This window comes from Alexandromys fortis, unplaced genomic scaffold (genome assembly GCF_014885135.2).
Source record: "Alexandromys fortis isolate MF-2015 unplaced genomic scaffold, M_Fortis_MF-2015_v1.1 scaffold_56, whole genome shotgun sequence".
Classification (NCBI taxonomy): Eukaryota; Metazoa; Chordata; class Mammalia; order Rodentia; family Cricetidae; genus Alexandromys; species Alexandromys fortis.
In genome coordinates this window covers 1,655,325-1,674,482 of record NW_026067935.1, presented here as the reverse complement: position 1 = coordinate 1,674,482, position 19,158 = coordinate 1,655,325, and the positions used below count along the sequence as shown (strand labels likewise).

The following is a 19,158-nucleotide window of genomic DNA, read 5'->3' as shown; positions in this document are numbered from 1 at the left end:
CCTTGTATCATCTCTCCCTTCTTACCTCTGAGCTGCATTCATAAAGGTTTCCGTGGAACCTGATCCGGACAAACCTTTGATCCATCATCCTGCCAGCTCCAGTCTCTGCTGGCATCTGTGGCGTCCACGCAGGCTCTGTTCTCACTCCAGGCTTTAACACACTGATCAGTGACTGCATCATACACCGGCCTGGCTGTGTTTGTTGCTTTGTGTCTGGATTCTCCCCTGCCTCTTCTGCCGCTCTGTGATCTTTGGTTGAGAGTTTGTCACAACTGGTTCCATCACTTGGCTACTGAGAGGACTGGTCCAATAAACATGGATGTGCAGGCGTCTTTGTGTCTTTGCCGGCTTAAGAGTTCTTCCGGTGCATACCGAGGAGTGCTCACCAACAGAAGAATGGATAGAGAATAGAGAGATAGGGGAGATTTTTCAGCCAGGAAGAAGAATGAAATTTTGCCATTTGCAAGGAATGGATGTAACTGGACTTTACCATATTAAGTAAAGAAAGACCCCAAAAGACAAATATTACATTCTCTTTTATTTGTGGATCCTAGAATTTTTTACTTATGTGTAAAAGAATTTATATTTGTAACATATATGATTTATATATATATGTGTATGCATATGCATATATATTGTATGAAAGTAGAAGAGAGAGAGAGAGATGGAGTGTGGGGGAGATTAGTGAGAGGGGGGAAAGAAGGGGAGGGGACAAAGCCTGAAGTAGATATGGCAAAAGCACATGACATATGTATCTTCTTAAAACCCAACGCTGTCCAATGAATGCATGCACCTGCCTATAAAAATGTTTATGGGCCAGTGAGATGGCTCAGCAGGCAAAGGAGCTTGCTGCCAAACCCGATGATCGTAGTTCAATCCCTTGAATCTACACTATGGGAAAGAACTGACTTCTGCGAGTTTGTCATCTGACATCCACACTTGCTCATGAATGTATATACACATACTCAATAGAAATGAGGGAGAGAGAGAGAGAGAGAGAGAGAGAGAGAGAGAGAGAGAGAATAGAGAGAATATGGTTTGAGTAAGGGAGCTATGGAGATGGCTTAGCTGGTAAAGCATTTGCCATGCAGATGTGAGGACTGGACCCGGGTTTGGATTCCCAGGACCCATATAAAAGCCAGATGTAGCAACTGGGGAGGTGAAGTTCCTAAAGTTCACCAGTCAGCCCACCTAGCAGATTGGTTAAGCCTCCAGGTTCAGTGAGAGACTCTAGCTCAGAAAATAAGAGGAGAAATTGAGAGAGACAGTGGCACCAGTCTCTGGGCCTTACAAGAGCAGACACACACATGCAAATGCAGACACACAGGCATATATGCATGAATACACCACATGCATGCTTATTTAAAATGTCTTGAGTAGTAAACGTGAAGAAGAGAAAGAAAGGTAAATATGGGACAGGACATGGAAGTAGAGGCGATGGTGTGTGTGTCTGAAGATAACTTGCCTCTTACTCTTCCAGGACCTCATTTGGGGTAAGATGGGTGTGACTCTGGACAGAACTGATCTGGATTTGGTGGCTGCTGGTCATGGCTGCTCTCACGACAAAATGGAGTCCTTGAGTGGCTGTCCACTGTTCTTTTGTGCCTGCTGTGAAGATTTACTGTCATTAGATGTTTGTCACTGCTCCTGTCCCTTCTTATCTCCAGGATGTATTTCCAAGACCCACAGAGATTTCTGCCCACATCTCTTCTCTCTTGGATTCTCGGTAGGGGATGGCCAACACTTGGGCCTCACAGTTGGAGCATGATAATCGCTTTATACTGTGTGTATCCTCAGCTATCCTGGGAAGTGTTGATACAGGATATCTTCCTGCCCACCTAATCAGCCCACCGAACCCCCCTCAAGCTTCCAAGACCGGGAAGCCTGTGCTGGCTCCCTCAAGGGCCTCCTCTCTGCTCCCAGCTACAGTCCCTCCTCACCTGCCTCCTGGAGGAGCCAGGACTGCTGACTCCAGCGCTTCAATTGATCATAACTTTGTCCCAAGGGTAAGACAGGGTAGAGAGACCCAGAAGGATTGCCTTCCACCTCTGCAGTGACACCTGTGGTCCCCGATCCTCAACAGTTGACACCATAGAGGGATAATTTTTCCCGTCTCCCTGATCCTGCCAAGCTCTGTGAGAAGCCCTAGAAGTTCTCCCTGCTGCCTGCAGGCATGTAATGGCTGTTACCCCGGACTCCCCGGCTAGGGCACACTGAGCTTAGAGCCTTTTGAAGATTTTGAGCCAAATATTCTGAGAAGCCCTGGGTGGTCCCCATTCTGTCCTAGCAAGCCAGTGTCCCCAACCACCTCTCCTGGAAGCCAAATGTCTTTGTTTGGAGGGAGCCAGTGTCCCTGAAACTTCAGCTCTTTCCGCTGCGATCTTATAAGACTGTCTGGCTTCTCCTTGTTAGCATGGAAATGATGCTCTTTGCGGCACTCTGCAGCCCCACTGGAGACCACACGTGGTCTTCCTCTTTAAGGGCACTGCTTCTTTCATGGGCTATTGGTCAAAAATTGGTCACACGTAGCTAAAGAGAACAGAGGAAAATGTGGTCTGCATTCCAAACACCCCAAAGGCTTCAACTGTGGAAGCTGGTGGCATGGGCAGTTCTCAAGGTGTACGCGGCATCTCCGCCACACTCGCGGTGTTTAGATTACCCCCTCCTCCCTCCTCTTTTCCCACCGGAAACACTGCTTCAGCAGAAAGGCACCCTTTTCTCAGTTCCTTGCCATCAAAGCCTCAGGGTCCAGCATCGACGAGAAGGGCTATGTGGGCAAAACTTATCTGCACAAGGACCCTGAACCTTGATACTGGGCGGGGCTCCTTGTGTACACAATCATGATAGTGTGGGTGGAGATCCCCCGGGGCTGGTGCCAGGGCTTAGTGGACACAGCACTTACTGAGCAAGTACGAGGACCAGTGTTTGGACCCCCAGCACTCACTAAAAATCCAGAAAGAAGTGACAACCTGCATATAATCCCAGAGCTAGGGTAGGGGTGAAGATAGGAGATACCAGGGGTGGGCTAGCTGGAGTTTCTGAATCAATGGGTTCTGGGTTCAACTGGAGACCCTGCTTCCACAGATGAAGCAGAAAGCAATCAAAGAAGGCATCCAGCACCACCCGGTGCCCTCCAGGCACATGCTCACAGATGTGCATGTCCACCTGCAGGCACGTGTATTCCCACACCCTGGAACACACACACACATGCAAGAATGTATGCACACCATACACACACACACACACACATTAGAAATCAAAGGAAGTGAAATGACCCTGGTGCCAATTGTGTCTAGGAAATGGAGGGCTGTAATGTGAGGGTGTGAGCTACCACCCTGCCCGAGCTCACCAGGGTCTTTCATCCTGCCTGTCCAGACTCTTCATATAGATGACTGACACACACATGCTCTTGTTCTGAGCTGGGTGTTCAGAGTTCACCTGGGAATCTCTGCCAAATGACAGCAGAGCGTCTTGTCTTGTTTCATCTTAGCTGAAGGGGAGGATCCAGGAGGGAGTATTTAAGAACATGTTGAAAGAGATATCTCCAGTGTGTGGAAAAAGTGATTAACACTGCGGTTTCAGCCTGGGGCAGTGTCAGAGGCACAGGAGCAGCTCCCCAAGCAATGCACAGCCGGTTTGTAGCTCTGCAGGTTTTCCATCATTCTGACAGTCGCTTCTGGCCCATCAATCCCTACTAACCTCCCAGGGAATCTTCCTCTCCATCCACTGGCCCCAAAGCGGTCACATGTCCAAGCCTTGGACAAGGGAGCTGGATTGAGTGGGGTTCCTGCTCTACAGCATGGTAGAGTTTAGGGGTTGAGAGAAACTTCCTGGAAGAATCCCCCCAGATGATGCTACACACACATGTCTTCCCTTCCCCCGACCTAGGCTGCCCGTAAACTGGACAGAACTTCCATGCACAGTGCACATAAAGGACCTGGAGTCCCTAGCTGCAACCCTGAGGCAAGACATAAAGCCTATTGCAGAGTTACTGCCCAGCACAAGCAGTGGAACAAGGCTGGGGTGGATGGAACACTGTGGGATGACAAACATCTAGACTGAGGGATGGGGCCACGGATTTGGGTACAAGCGGATGGGAGTGGGGAGGATGGGGAGCAGCATCAAGAGGTGGAGCCCCTGCAGGAACAGAGTCCCAGGTAAGCATGTCTTCAACAGAACCGACCAGGCGGGAAGGAAACTTCCGCCTACACACCTCCATCATCAACAATCAGGCATTGTGTGACCGCTGCCCTATGTTGAAGTCCCAGGCTCTCTACTGCTTTGTATCACCTACCCTGGCCAATCCTCTCTCCTCCTCATGATCCAACTCTTGGGCATCCTGCTTCCTCCAGGGCATGGCAGTGACTGGGAGGTGCTACCTGCTACCTCCTCTCTCATCCATTGGGCAGTCCATGGTTACATGATGGTGCCTTGCTGCAAGGGATGCTGGATTTTGTCTTTGTTCTGGGATACAATGTATCCAGCTATATCCAGGAGGCTGCAAGCTTCTGCAGAGGGATGGACTCTGGGAGATGCAGCCCTGCCCCAGAGCTCCAGGGTGTGTCCGCAGCACTGACAGCCTTCCATCTGCGACTGCAATCAGTTCCAGGCAGGTGAGGGAACTCAAGAGATGGACAGCAGCCTGCACAGATGGTCCCCGACAAGCTGGAGAAGGGAAGTCAAGCTGGGGAGTTCAGACAAGCTGGGATTTTCAGTCGTGAGACTTGTTTTCCTAGAAGTGATTGGAGGTCACAAATTCAAAGTTGAAAACAGAACCAACAACAGCTGGCGGCATGGGGAAGAAGCTGGAAACTGTTGCTTTGGAGTTTTATGCCCCAGCATGAGGGCACACTGCAGATGGGGCATTATTAATTTTGTTTCTCCTGTTGGGCATCGTGAGCAGTGCCACCATGACAAGTCTTAGCACACATCCCCTGTGATGCTGATCCCTCTATTTGTTATATGAGCGACAGGCGTGGCTCTCCCCAGCAGCTCTGGATTCCTTGGTCTCTGACACCACATTGGGGAATTCAGGGACTGAGATGTTTCGTCTATTTATGCAGAGAGATGTGACCAGGGGCTGGGGACAGCTTCTCAGTATACATCCCGGGCCAGACACCGCAGTGGAGAGCCCATAGCTCAAGGGGGAGGGGGGGGTCAGCTAGTCTGCCTTTTGTCCAGTTGGGCATTAAAACTGCACACGGCTGAGTCTGCTGCATAAAGTCAGTGCCGCAGCTATGAACACCAGACACTCTTTTGACAAGGGATTATTTCCCCCAGAGCTGCTGACGGCTCACCTCTCCATCCTGAGAACAACTGTCCACCAGTTAGGGTCACAGGGACACTGTCTCACATACAGGCAAGGGATGCAATCGGTTTCCCTCACTCAGGTGACTGCTTCTGGTTTCTGAATGTCCTCGTGACCTTCATGTGTCCTGAGAGAGTCCCTGAAGGACCCCAGGAACCTAGCTAAGGATGCACGTTCAGGTGTGTTTCTAAGGTTACACTTCAGGACCATTGTCTCCCTGCCTGTTGCTCCTCCATGTTGGGTGGAGGGTTGCAGCTAGAGTCAGAGATGGCCGGTCCTCTCTTGGGGAATGTAGGTGCAGTCAGAAAGAGGGAGCCACAGAGGTTACTGAGCCAACTGGAGTTAGCATTCTAATCAATGTTTGAGCAGCATCAGTCAGTCCTCTTCTTCTGTGACCCACCCCAGGACCTGTCATAACCTTCCCTGGGGACTGTGTGTGCTTTCCTCGGCTGCTCCAGTGCCTGGGTCACACACACACAAGTCCATGAAAGTCAGCTCCATCTGTGCAGGCTAATCCTTACTTTTAAGAAGACCGTTCATGACAAAGTTAGCTATAAGCATCTAACCATCTCTGCTTGTGGAAGTCAAGGCTGACTGTGGGGCTCCTCTCTCTCTGTCTTTCTCTGTCTCTGTCTCTGTCTCTGTCTCTGTCTCTCTCTCTCTCTCTCTCTCTCTCTCTCTCTCTCTCTCTCTCTCTCTCTCTCTCTCTCTCTCTCTCACACACACACACACACACACACACACACACACACACACATCTTTCTCTTCATGCTCCTCCAGGAAGCCACACGGCAGCCACAGCTACTTGCTGCGGATGTGCACCAGTCTGGCTGCAAAAGCACTGTTCCAGTCACAGCTGGTTTAAACAGCCTGCACTGGATCTTTTGCCTATACAAGCCTCTGAATTCTAGAGGACCTTGTTTACCCTACAGCTCTCCTCTCTCAGGCCAGATGGGGAGCCCTACCCTGCTGGTCCAGCCTAAGGCCTTTGATTGGTGCAAGCACAGTCCTTCATTTACATGAAGGCTCACTATGATTGGCTGAATCACCCTCGCCACACCCCTTTTGAGTAGATGAGCAGGCTGATTGGCTCACTGGCCCAACACTAGTCTCTGCTGGTCTTTCCTTGTCTGCTTTTGACCTTCACATTAGTAGAATGGGCTAAGCTGGTAACAGGAGGGAAGGCAGCAAGCATAAGCAGATTCATGGTGACTACAACAGGGGTGGCAAGAGGTGACAATAATGGTGACAGGGTAATTGGAGAACCCCAGAGAGTGTTTAGGGTGGAAAACATGGGGAGTAGAAGTCATAGGGACAGCAGAGCTAAGAAAAACTGAAGACAAGAGATTGCGGCCCTGGTCACATAAGAGCTGCCAGGAGCTGTCATGCTTTAGGAACCAAGGGCCTCAGCCAGGCAGTGGTGGTACATGTCTTTAATCTTAGCACTCAGGAGGCAGAGGCAGGCGGATATCTGTGAGTTCGAGGCCAGCCTGGTCTACAAGAGCTAGTTCCAGGACAGGCTCCAAAGCTACAGAGAAACCCTGTCTTGAAAAACAAAACAAACAAAACAAAAAAGAACCAAGGGTCTCTGATACTCGAGGGTGACACTGTCACCATAGGGCTGAGTCCCAGCACTGGAAGGCTGTTTGGGAGATGTAACACTAGCAGGTTGCTTCTGGTACTGTTGAGAGTTGAGGATTACAATAGCTCCCAAGTGCTTCTGGCTAAATCCTACGGAAATAAACCTTCAGGTAGGATCTTGAAAGCCAAGGCCTGGAGCATAAGGCTGTAATGGCGTAAAATGAATGCAGACAGATTGTAAAAATATATACAGCTTTAATGGGGAAATAGACTTGAACCAGAACCACCATTCCCGCGGAGACCAGGAAAGTAGAAGTGAGTACGAGGAGGGAAGACTCCACTTTTTTAATGAGAGAGACCACGCCCCAATGGGCTGGTATCTCAGCGGCTATTGGCTGGAGGAGCGGAAGGATCTCCCACAACATAAGGCCCCTAGCTCTCAGTGCCCAGAGTTGTTAGCTTCTAGGTATATTCCTGCCTGCTGGGTTTGCTGACCCTTTACACCCCATGGAGAGGTGGGGAGTCGCACCATCCCTGCTGAAGTCGACTTTCAGTGCAGCCTTTGGGACAGAAGAGCACCCATACCCCTGTAAGTCACACCTCACCTATGTTCTGAAATGAACCCCAATAAACTCATTGGTTCCCACTAGTGAGCTTCGGTGGAACTGTGCCTCAGTTTTTCTTTGGAACCTCCAGACAGAGGACAGATGTTGCTTACGTCGTCCCCGCCAGGAAGGAGTTTTAACAATACTCTGCTAGTCCAGCTCTCAGGCACTGGGTACTTCAGGAGTCAAGGCTGACAGTTCTGGGGAGCTGCTTCTCTGCTCTGAGTGAAGTGGAAGGACCCAGACACCTGAGCAGAAACAAGCATACCGGATCTACCTGAGTTTATTCAAGGCTGGTCTCTCAAACGATCACAATTGACTTATTAGATCAAGGACACCTCGAAGCAGAGTGACAGTGGCTGGCACAGGTGTCTGGCTCCTAATTGCCTTTTTTGCCTTCGACATGCTGGCCCTGGAGATCTTGGACCCCGACTATTGGGATTAGCAGATCTACAAGAAGACAAAAGTCACCCAGAACCTCTGGGTGAAAACACGAGTTTTCAGGAGATGCCAGTACACAGCCAACATGAGTCCTGATCTCCACAGCCTGGAGCCACCTGCTTTCTTGGAGCGTTGGTGGAATCGGGTTCTGGATCTATGGATTTTAATATGGCTGGGAATCCATGTCTCTAACAAGCTCCAGGCAGTGCCTTGACAGCCTGCCCATGGACCCTAAGGAGGAGTTAGTCCCCAGAGCATCCTAAAGGGATTGGGGGGGCTATTTTAGAGGCACCATGCATTTTGAATAAAGTTCTGGACATTTGGAACTGTGAAAACAACTTCACAGTTGAGAGGAGTAAACAAAAACCGTCGTGGAAACCCAGTGCTATCTGGCATACATTGCAAGGCTCTCCAGGGAAGGGCAGAGAGGGCCATGCATGCTCAGGTACTGGGGGCGGGGCAAAAGCTGAGGAACCGCCATGTCCATGGTGTCCTGACCTCCCCACAGGAAGCTTGGACAAAAGGATAAGTTGCCCTATTGTCATCTCTTTGATCTCTCTAACATCTCAAGATGCCTGTGGAAACCCACAGAAGTGAGGAAAAAGCCCCAGAGTCCATCAGACTCCGGTTCCTGCCAGATGAGACCAAGTGTCACACAGAGCTGGCCCTTCTTGCAGGTCTCAGCACCTGAGCTGATCGCCAGGAAATGCGCAGCTCTGAGGCCTTGAGCTACCTGGGAGGGTGGTGCAGCTGGTCCTCAAGTGGTGTGGACTGTGGTGATGGTTCTCAGTGGTTCTGCTTATGGTGGTACTGGGAGAGGCGGATCGCAGTGATGGTCTCTGGGCTGTGTGCTCAACTCAAGTTCACATGGTAACTGAACTCACATCTCCGTTCTTTTATAAAGGACTTAAAAATGCTAAGTGTCAGCCTGGCAGTGCTGGTGCATGCCTTTAATCCCAGCACCCAGAAGGCAGAGGCAGGTGAATCTCTGAGTTTGAGGCCAGCCTGGTCTACAGAGCAAGTTCCAGGACATCCAGAACTACAGAGAGAAGCCCTGTTTTGGGGAGGAGGGGAAAGCATCAGGTTCAAAAGAAACTGGGGGACAGGAGAACAAGATGGCTAACTGTGGCGTCTGCTAGCATACCAAAGCTCATGCTGGCCCCCAGGCTCTCTAAGGATCAAGATTACCTGTGGCTCTTATCAGCTCTTCTCACTCAGTCCCCTACCCTAAACTTCTCTAGCCCACAGGCTTTCCTTTCCCCATCTGCTCATTCCTAGACAGCCCTGCCTTTCAGCTCTGTGTTCTTAAGGTCCCTCTCTCTTTTGTCTCCCTCTCTTGCCCCACCCTCCTTTCATGGCCTGGTCCAATCTGCTTGCCGCGTGTGGTCTGCCACATTCTCTCCCTGCTCTGGACCCTCCCAGATGCCTCTGGCTGTGCTCTCCCTCAAATCTACAATAAAAAACCTTCCCCTGCACCATACCCTTGGAGCAGCCATGCCCTCACTTTATACAGTAAAGCTAGCGAATTTTATGTTCCTGTATTTCATCGTAATTAAAGCTTATTTTAAAAGGAACAAACTGGAATTACCTTTATGTCAACGGCGTTGTCGTTTTGTTTTACGTATATAAATATGCACAGGTTTTTATTTTTATTTCCTCTATAATTTCATCTATTTTTCAAGCCATGAACAATAAATCACCATAATAAGAAAATAAACCGTGGTTGGCTTTTGTGTGTCTTTCGTTAAAGTCTGTATCTGGGGATGTTCGACTGTCTTGGGGAGATTAAGAGAACTTTCCCCCTAAACACAGCAGTTGAGGAGAGGGCAAAAAGACCAAGGGACAACAGATCTCGGGTACACACATAGGCACCACAGGAAACTGGAGCCAGTAGCCAGGGCACTGATAAGACATGCCCAAACCAGCAGGTGGTGCATGGGCATGGATGCCAAGAGCTAGGACTCAGAGCCTCCCTGCCAGAGCTTGAGATTTCAGGACTTCCCCTGCCAAGCCTTGACACGTCTCTGGCTCTGATGGCGCTACAATGGCAGTCCGCATGTCACCTCCACTTAAGGTAGGAACAATGGTCCTTCACAGCCCAGCCTGCAGATGTCAGACCACACTGAGGCCGGCTCTGTGCAGGCATCCATCCAGCCCAAGTGCTGCAGGCTGGTGATAATGGCCACGTTTAGTCTCTGTGAGCATCGGTTCCAGTTGTCACTTGTTCCGAATCGGAACTCCTGGTGCCCGTGATCAATCCTGAGCCTTAGGGCACCCCAACAGCCAAGCCTGGGATGGCCAGCATGGCAGATGGCCGCAAAGCAGCATTTATCTTGGCAGGGAGCGCTGCAAAATAATGGCAGAGTTCAGGATGTCCATTAGGGGACATTAAAAAGAAGAAAAGAATTGGCCTCGGGAACACCCCTGAGGTCTGATCCGAGGCCAAGTGGCGGCTTGGAGGGCGCTGCTGGATCCTTCGCTGGCGCCATAAGAGATCATTTCTCACGCCATTGACAGTGCAGGATCTGGCAGTGGAGGGTGTAAATGGTCTTAGCTTCTACTGCAATTCACCACGTACAAGTTCTCTACTGAACTGTTCGTTTCCAGTGCTGCACGTTTTGCTCTGTGAAGACCCCTCTGGGTGGGCGCTTGCATTTCACCCGGGGACATAGTGGGGAAAAGAATGCCGACCTGAAATGAATCCAAGCATCACCCTGTGGACCAATGAGAATTATGACCTTCACTGTGGTGACTAACAACATCATCACTGTTGTTACCATCACCACCACCATCATCAACACTATCGTTGCCATCACTGTCAGCATCGTCATCACCATGGTTACCATCGTTATCATCACCACCTTCATCCCTGCTATAAACACTATCACACCATCACCACCATCCACAACCATAACCTTTGTCATCATCACCGCCGCCATCATCACTCATTCCATCACAGGACCATAAGCTCAGAATGCGCAAAGATCTGCATGCTTGTCCCTCCTGCCTGGCTCTAGGAGCATGACTGTCACAGTCCACATGTGTTGACTGCATGCACATGGGGGTTAATGAGTAAAAGAACGGAAAGCACCCAGTGGGCTTCTCCTGTGACGCCAACATTCGAGGGGATACACAGTTTACTGCTTGGTTTGGTCTTGGTTCTATCACTGTGAAGAGACACTACGGCCAAGGCAACTCTTATAATCGGGGGCTTGCTTATGGTTTCAGAGGCTTAGTCTGTTATCATCATGGCGAGGAGCGTAGTGTCACACAGGTAGGCATGGCTCTTGGGCAGTAGCTGAGGGCTTTAGATGCTGATCCACAGGCAGCAGCAAGAAAAAGAGGCACTGGGCCTTTGAAACCTCAAAGCCCACCTCCAGAGACATACCACCTCCAACAAGGCCACATCCCCTCCAGGACCAAATTTACTCCAACAAGTCCACACCTCCCAATCCTTCCAATAGTTCATCAACTGGGGACTAAGCCCTGCAAATATATGTCCCCATGGGGGACATTCTCATTCAAGCTACCATGCTGCTAGAGCCTAGACACCACAGGACCACCATAAAAGTGACCTCCCACGCACTCTAGATGTTCTTCTGGCCTGGCCTCCTTCCCTGGAGCTCTTCCTACCTCCCAAGGCTTCATGCAGCCTCATTGATTAAATGTCCAGGCCCACTAGATAATCGATTTGCCTTCAATACAGGCTGCCCTGGGGGCAGACCTGGGCAGGCAATTCTCTAAATAAAGATATCTCATGATGGGTTGACCTGGTGGAGAGATGGAGGAGAAAGCTCTGTTAACCTTGACCGGACTCACAGGGTGGAAGGAGGTATAAGTCCTCAACTGCACTGGCCTCTAAGCCAAGTGAGGCTGGCTGGGGGCAGCCTGGGCTTCGGGGCAGAGGCTTTGAGGACTGTCTGATGAGGAATTCTGAGGCTCCCACACATCTAAAGAGGCAAGTCCTAGACCTCGTGGCCCACCTTCTTGGAGAGGGCTCAGACAGCTTGGGACAGCCATTGGACAGTGCCTGGCAAGGAGGGAATGAGTATTTTACACCTTGGGCATAGAAGGCAGAGTGAGGACTTGGGGTGGCACTCCATCTCAAGAATGTGAAAGAACTGTCATTGCTGACTCCTGCTTGCAAAGGAGAAGGTGACACTTGAAAATATCACGCAGAAATGTGTTCTAGAGAATTGTTTCTTAATGCTGCTTATATTCCCTGGAACCTGGATTTTGACGGCTCCTGTATTAATACCTCCAGCTTTTCCCTGCTGAACCACCCAGAGCCTGGAGACGCAGCTAAGTTGTCCCTGGTTACCTTGTATTTAACACTTTGTCCTGGTAAGAGTGTATCACTCTTTCCCTCTTCTATGAACAGCCCAAGGCTTAGAGAGCTTGCCTAAAGCTTCCCAGCATATTCTTGCAACCCCAAAGTCCTATCCTACCCTACTTCAGGTGTCTCTTCCCCAGCTCTTATAAAGAAAAACATTTCATTGTGGTGGCTCACTTACAGTTCAGAGGTTTAGTCCATTATCGTCAATGACAGGAAGCAAGGCAGCATGTAGGCAGACATGGCACTAGAGAAGGAGCTGAGAGTTCTTACATCTTGACTCGCAGGCAATAGGAAGCGATCTGTCTCACTTGGACGTGGCTCGAACATATATGAGACCTCAAAGCCAGTCCCCACAGTGACATACTTCTTCCAAGGCCACAGCTGCTTCAACAAGACAACACCTCCTAATAGTGTCACTCCCTTTGGGGACATTTTCTTTCAAACCACCACAGAAAGCATCTGCTCTAGCCCTGGGCTGTTTCTTCTCCCTAGCCCTTGCCTCTTGCACCCAACAATGTGGATATTAGATCACTGCCTCAGAGAAAGGCCAGGGGTAAGGATAATAGAAGCCAAGGCTTTGGTTTGCCTCTGGGAATCATGGCATCATGTTGAAGGGAATGTGGGAAGTTTTGGCAGGTTTGACCAGGTCGTTTAAATGAGATAAAATTGGCCGGTCTGACAGTGAGCAGAGCAGGCAAGAGAAGCTTGGAGGAGAGCCCAGGGGAAAAAACAAAACAAAAGCAGAAGAGCCCAGAATCAAGGGGTCTGGCCCTCCATAAAGATAGAACCCCAGAATAGACTCACTTCACCCCCAAATCAGATCTTTCACCCCACTCTCAACCCTCTGACCCTGCTCCACAAAAGCCCCTGACTTGAGGGTAGAGGAGAATGGGCTCTATAACAGACAGTACAGGTCTTCGCATCTCTGTATTATGGTCACTCTTCCTGTGCGGTCACTTACTGTTTGTGGCCAATGTCCATGTGTGGACCATCTCTGTGCCACAGTCATTCTGCACATGCGGTCATTCGCTGTGTGTCATCACGCCACACTCCACATCACTTTCCGTGTGCTGACTCTCTGCTGTGCTCTCTGACTAGAGGCTGGTGCTGCGGCCACCCCCGACCTGGGGCCTGGGGACCATATGCGAATCCACGAGCGAGTCCCCAGGAGTGGAGGTGGGAACTGGAAGGAATCCTCTGGATGACTCTTAGTGATGAGGGATGAGAACGAGAACTAACACCCACCAGCACGCGCTGTCCTTTTCCTTAGAGCTGGACGGGTGCAGGGGGCCCACCCACAGCAGTCCCACCATCTCCTCAAAGCCGCTTATTTCTCTCTCCCCTCAGGAATGTGGATGCTTAGTCCCTTGATGCTCAGACACCTGGCAGCGTGTGGCGTTTCACAGGGAAGACCTGCAGGATAGGGATGCTTGCATTCCTCAGGGCCTCCTTGGCATCTCCCCTGGATCTGAGGCTCCAGAACAGCAAGAGACAGACCCCTGTAGCATGTAGTCCATAAGAATGTGTCCAGTGTCCATCTCTGGGCAGGGGCTAAGGACACAGTCAGAGGACAAATTTACACTCTTAGCCCCCTCCCTGCATCAGGACAGGAAGCTGCAAGCCGTACCAAAGAAGACACGTGGGGGCCACAGTGGTTCCCCATGCTGAGCTGTTCCCAGGTCTGTCTCCTTCTCAGGCAGGGGAAGTTGTCCAGGGTGGCTCAGCAGGCTGTTGCCCGCAGAGGTCCCTGTAAGGAGGAGGCCAGTGTCCTTTGGTATATTAATGTGACAACCACTGGGGAATTTGTCAATGAGCTGTCATTAGAGGTAATTTCCCTAGTACCATCACATTAGCTAGGAGCATTCAATGGCCATGTAAAAAGTCACAGCTGCCATTAGTAGGATAGCGCCCTCACCTGCAGTGTGCTTTGGAAGTCAAAGCCAAGCCAAACCTCCACGCTGCCTGCAGCCTGTGTTCCCTCAGGCCACTAAATTACCTGTCTGGACAGCATTCCAGGATGGAGTTATTAAATGCAGACACACTGGCCTCAGGATGCCAACTTCCTGTAAATGTTCTGGAAGAAAAGTCAAGATGTGTTGGCCCCAGGAAGCCCGCTTCCTGTAAGGGCACAGGAAGAAAGGTCACAGGAAGTGCTGTGTAGGACAAAGGAGCAATGAGAGCCACAGAAACCCAAGTCTCAAACGCTGGGGAAGGAAAAGGAGACAGTGATATTGGTCTCTGATACTGGGAATTTCAAAGGGCCAGTATAGACAGACTAACATGGGTCTAGCCCTCAGAGCTGTTCCGGTGTCTACACTGGTCTTCATCGGACCCATGTCTTTCTCTTGTACCGTGACTGCTCTGTACGAAGGGCCTTACCTCCCTTCCAGGTGTGGAGATTAATCAAGCTAGAGTTCTCTATGCTGGGTCCAGACTTTAAGCACAGAAGAAGTATCAACACAGTCTCTCTGAATGAGGACTCAAAGTCCTTCCCTAAGGAAGCAGGGCCAGGCCTCCAGCAGCTCACCAGTAAAGCCCAGCTTCACTGTGCTCTTTGATGCTTGGCTGGAGGCAGGACTCCGGACTTAGTCGTTCAGTTTTGAATACACTGACCATTCTGTTCCTGGGAGCCTCATGTTCCTAAACACCAGGACACATAGACAAGCCAGGAACTTGCAGGCGGCTGTGCCGCTAGAGAAGCCAAAGACTGATTCCATCTCTCCACGGCGGGGAGGCTGCAGCAGGGTTCCACCCAAGCTTGAATTCGGGAGTGAGACAGGGGCAGAGCCCCTGCCCAAGTCCCTCCTCCCCTCACCCCAGTCCACAGGCAGACATCAGCATATTTGCATAGTCACAGCCTCAGAGCATCCTAGGAAACCCCCAAAGGGCCTGCGCCAGGGACCCCATGGGTCCACCAGGTGCAGCTCCCCGGGTGTGTACACCTATGGAGGGAGACACTCTTGATTTCTTCTGCCCCGGGAAAGACCCCAGCAGGGTCTGCAGAGTGCAGAAACGGGACCTTTCTGTGTATCTAACCAGAACCACTCTGGTCCCACAGTGCTGTCCCCTGTTCCTGCTCCTGCTGTCCTCTTGGTCCTCATCTACACAGGCCCCATGTGATCAGCTCTAAGCATCTCAACCCTGGGCAATCTAGGCCCCCAGGCCTCAGCACCTGCTGAGCCAGGCTGCCTCCAGGTCAGCTAGCTCAAGGCCAGTGAACCTTCCCTGTGCACTGAAGCTGGGATTACAGGTGGAGCTTTCCAGAAAGGGCAAGTTTGAGCCTTAGCAAGAGCTTTAGCAAGGCCATTGCTAGAGTCCCCAGGGAGAGGCTCAGAACCACCTCAGGCCTCAGCTCACCCTGAGAATAGAAAAACAATGCCCCTTTTAGATCCAGCCTCTGATTCCAAACTGCAAGGGAGGGTAGGCCCCTTGGCCTTGCCCTGCATGACCAGTGTGTACACAGCAGTCAGCAGGCAGGGAGGTCCTTCACCCTCCGCTGATCCCTCTGAGTTGTGAGGTGCCTGAGGCAGGGAGAAGGTATGTTTGCCCCCCTCACCCAGGTTCAGTGGGAAGTGGGGGAGTCTGATGAGGTAGTATTTGGGCCCAGAAAGCCGGTTCCCCCATACTCCTCAAGTCCTAGGCTTTGTGGTCCCCTCTTCTGTTTCTTTCTCTAAGTCCTTCTGAGCAGCCACGCACAGGTTGATTGTGACAGAGAGGTAGGGGAGAGTGACCGGAGAGACTTGCTGGAAGCAGACATCAACCTCGTGAGTCCTGAGTTCCTTTTCCATTGTCCTCAGCTCTTAAGTGGCTATGTCAAGAGCAGGTGCACCGGCTCTTTCTGAGACCCTGGCTCCATGAGGAAATCACACTGGTGAGGATGTCCTTACCTCACACCTGTTAAGTTGGGAGTTTAGCCCCCAGCCTCTGGCATCCATCCCAGCCCCCCTGGCCTGGGAGTTGCTTTTGTCTGGACTCCAAATCCCAGCATGCCAGGTCCTGACCCTTCCATGGAAGGGAGTCAAGACCACTCCCACAGGGTATTTAAGTGGGCTCCCAGAGGAAAAACATGTGGTTCTGGGTTTGCATGGGCTCCCTGCTGTCCTGTCTCCCTGCCCTGCGCTCAGCCACCCTAGAGAGTCTTACTTAATAAAACGATGGGCATTTTGATTTGGTTTGATTTGACCTAATTGAACTTTTTTTTTTGTGCCAGCAGAGCTTCCCTTTTTAAATTATGTTTATTTAACAACACTCTGCTTGTATTCTACTGCGCTGGCACTTCCCTTGTCCTATCTGCCTGATAGCACAGGTCACCCAACAGGCCCAGGAATTCCACCTAGTCTTTGCAGGGGGTTAGCTTTCACAGTGCCTTCTGGTGCCCCACCTCTCATCCCACCCAGTGATCCTAGTCCCCCTTGAGCAGCCCATTGGAAGTGACATTATAACATCAAGTCATTGCTAATGGCTGGCTGCCAATTCAGGAATCACACCCCCCCCCCAGGCCCTTGGTTCTCCATCTGTGGATTATTTGCATCATGGTTCATAACAGTCACAAAATCACAGTTATGAAGTAGCAATAAAACTAATTTTGTGGCTGGGGTCACTGCAGCATGAAGAACTGTACTAAATGGCCAAAGCATTAAGAAGGTTGAGAGCTACTGTTCTAGGCTGACTAAGGCCCAGATCGGTTACACAGAGACAATGCAAAGATCCTACAGACAAGCGGGCCTTCAGGAGGTGGGAAAGAGTGTGATTTTGCCCTCAAAGGGGGAGTTTCCAGGGTTGCATGCCAGTTCCACAGAGCCTGCAGGAAGCCCACAGACTTGCCCTGAGGCACCCCAGAAACTGATGTTTCTGCAGCCTTGTGGGGTGTTTAGTGCCCCAGGGTCTCTAGATCCAGAACAGTCTGAGGAGAGGCCTTGGGCTCTGCTGGCAGGGACAGCGCTCTCTTGCTTGGCATCAAGTCATCACAGAGAGAGCCAATCTCTCTAATGTGAGTCAGGCAGGGACCTGGGACCCCTCAGGAGTTGTGCCTGGAGGGTCAGGTCTCCCAGAATAATCCATTTCCAATCTGCCTGCTGCCTAGTTCTGCCTCCAGGAGTCTCAGTCCTTGCAAAATGGAGGGTCTATTGCATGTTCAGGTTTCTTCCTCCAGGGCGGTCCTGTGACCCCACCAACTCAGGGTTCACCCTTCAGCATCCTCCCTGGCACAGCATTGAATCCCTGTGCTTGGCACTCCTGGCCTGGGTACAATTCCAAGGGACTCCCACCCCTACCACGGCCTTTCCTCAGGGAAGATGCAAAGTGCAGGCAAGCGCTGGTCATCTGTCCTAAGAGCATGGGGACTTCAGTCATATCCAAAATATTACTGAATTCTGTTTAAAAAGTGTTCATTACATGGAGTTCACTGAGCCCACGTCACAACAATAAATTCAAATTCTTTGCATAAGCATTTGTCCTTAATAAAACATAAGGAACTGGTATGGTTTTGACTATTTACTAACATCTAAGTTTAACTAATTTATATAAATTCAGTGGGTGGCCTTAAGGGCTGGTGTGGGTGGGGGATGGAGGCATTTCTACCTAAGCACAAAACACAGAGACTTACGGTTTATTTGTTTCTTTAATTTGCCCCTCCAAATGCAGGCGTAAATCTGTACTAAGCGACAACTTTAATGAATATTCATTTCTAAAGTGAAATAGGAGTAGCTCTAGTTTCTCTTCAAAACCGGAGGGGATATTGCAGTACATTGAGCTCCATAGAGACAGCACCAGGGCAAGCTAGAGCCGGACGGGCACTGGGCTACTCTGTGCCTCGTGTATGAAAATCAACTAAACATGGGCAAAGGAGATCCTAAGAAGCCGAGAGGCAAAATGTCCTCGTATGCATTCTTTGTGCAAACCTGCCGGGAGGAACACAAGAAGAAGCACCCGGATGCTTCTGTCAGCTTCTCAGAGTTCTCCAAGAAGTGCTCAGAAAGGTGGAAGACCATGTCTGCTAAAGAAAAGGGGAAATTTGAAGACATGGCCAAAGCTGACAAGGCTCGTTATGAAAGAGAAATGAAAACCTACATCCCCCCCAAAAGGGGAGACCAAAAAGAAGTTCAAGGACCCCAATGCACCCAAGAGGCCTCCTTCGGCCTTCTTCTTGTTCTGTTCTGAGTATCGCCCCCAAATCAAAGGAGAACACCCTGGCTTATCCATGGGTGATGTTGCAAAGAAACTGGGAGAGATGTGGAATAACACTGCTGCAGATGACAAGCAGCCCTACGAACAGAAGGCTGCCAAGCTGAAGGAGAAGTACGAAAGGGATATTGCTGCTTACAGAGCTAAAGGAAAACCCGGTGCAGCGAAAAAAGGGGGTGGTCAAGGCGGAAAAGAGCAAGAAAAAGAAGGAAGAGGAAGATGATGAGGAAGACGAAGAGGATGAGGAGGAGGAGGAAGAAGAGGAAGATGAAGATGAGGAAGAAGATGATGATGAATAAGTTGGTTCTCGCGCAGTTTTTTTCTTGTCTATAAAGCATTTAACCCCCCCCGCCCCCCCCCGTACACAACAACTCACTCCTTTTAAAGAAAAAAATTGAAATGTTAAAAAAAATAAACCAGAGGGGAAAGCAGACCATGGTTCACAGCCTCTGGTTCTAGGGCAGCTCAGGTACCCATGGGACACCAGGAGGCTGACTGCCACGTGTCTGGAGGAGCTCCAGAGAATGTGCCATGTGGGTGCCGAACTTCAGTGTGTAGGGCTGCCAGCTGCCCCTTCCCTGCAGAATGGGGATGCTCCCGTCCAACGAGATGGGCCAATCACGTAGACTCGGGGTCAGAGGCAGAGACTTTGCACTCAGACCCAGCGGTCACACACAAACCAGAGATTCCCGCACACTGCTGGG

The 19,158-nt window shown here is 50.6% G+C and overlaps 1 pseudogene; it reads left to right on the top strand.

Annotated features, from left to right (window-relative positions):
* The first annotated feature begins 18,097 nt into the window (after positions 1-18,097).
* On the top strand, positions 18,098-18,753 carry LOC126504323 (high mobility group protein B1-like; annotated as a pseudogene).
* The last annotated feature ends 405 nt before the right edge of the window (positions 18,754-19,158 follow it).